Source organism: Diospyros lotus, chromosome 15 (assembly GCF_014633365.1).
Source record: "Diospyros lotus cultivar Yz01 chromosome 15, ASM1463336v1, whole genome shotgun sequence".
Classification (NCBI taxonomy): Eukaryota; Viridiplantae; Streptophyta; class Magnoliopsida; order Ericales; family Ebenaceae; genus Diospyros; species Diospyros lotus.
The window spans coordinates 9,859,564-9,860,874 of record NC_068352.1 but is presented as its reverse complement, the minus strand read 5'-3'; the positions used below and the strand labels follow the sequence as shown (position 1 = coordinate 9,860,874).

The following is a 1,311-nucleotide window of genomic DNA, read 5'->3' as shown; positions in this document are numbered from 1 at the left end:
TTACCTCAGTTTTGCTGGGCAATTTACCTTGATCTCTCAAATTTATGGCATTTGATATATGCCCCAATTGAACTTCTAGATTTTTGTTAAAACTAACCATTTGGTCTACTTTTGCCTCCAGCTTTTGAAATCTATTTGCAGTGACATTCACTAACTTTTCAACTGCTAACTCCCAAAATGGCTTGATTTCTTGTTGTTGTTGTTGTATCACTCCTTGAGGTCTTGGTTGAAAACCAGGAGGATTGTTAGGCCTAGAATTGCTACTGCCACCCTGATCCCTCCAGAAAAAATTGGGGTGATTTCTCCAACATGCATTATAGCTGTTAGAATATGGGTTATTTTGTTGGTTCTTTTTTTTAGAATTCGAAATATACTGAGCTTACTCAACCTGCATACAATTAGAACCCGACTGAGAATTCTCATACCAATCACAATTATTAGCAGAATTGAAATTAGAATAAACAGCATTAACATTCCCCAACTTACAAACATTTTTACAAGATTGTCTACCTTGGCGTTTAACATATTGATGCCATCAACTTCATACATACTTGAGGCTTTCTTCGGAATATCTCTCTCAGTAGACCATTGATAATTGTTGGAAGTCATTTTTTCAAGTAGCTCGTAAGCATCCTCTATAGACTTACCCATTAGTGCACCCCCTGCAGCAGCATCTATAGTGATTCTAACTAAATGAAATAGACCATTATAGAATATCTGCACAATCAACCAATCAGGCAAACCATGGTGTGGACACCGTCTTTGCAATTTCTTAAACCTTTCTCATGCCTCATACAAAGATTCACCATCAAATTGAACAAAACTAGAAATATCATTCTTGAGTTTAGCAATCTTACCTGGTGGAAAATACTTACTCAAGAATGCTTGTAATTCGGCTGCTCGTGTGGTAAATGAATTTGGAGCTTTGGAATTTAACCACAACTTAGCTTTTATCTCTCAACAAAAAAGGAAACAACTTCAATCTGATTGCATCATCATTGATGCTGTTCATTTTGATGGTGTCACATATCTCTAAAAAGTTTGTTAAGTGCGCATTAGGATCTTCAGTTGGATTTCCACCAAATTGCCCTTGTTGAACCATCTGGATGAGTCCTGGTTTGATCTCAAAGTTATTGGCATTGACTGTTGGTCTCAGTATGCTGGCTTGAGCTCTACCTGGGCCTGGCATGGCATAATCATGTAGTAATATCTGATTTTGCTCATGGTTCTGGTTCTGGTTGTGATTTTCTGCCATGACTGCTCCTTGCCGTGTTAATCTTGTCCCTTTCTTTATTGATCAACAGGTTCTTT

At 37.5% G+C, this 1,311-nt stretch overlaps 1 non-coding gene across 1 annotated transcript; it reads left to right on the top strand.

The window, feature by feature from the left end:
- The first annotated feature begins 739 nt into the window (after positions 1-739).
- Positions 740-846, top strand: LOC127792735 (small nucleolar RNA R71). The gene has a single exon (XR_008021203.1). It is a non-coding gene; the product is annotated as a small nucleolar RNA R71 (small nucleolar RNA).
- Positions 847-1,311: the final 465 nt, after the last annotated feature.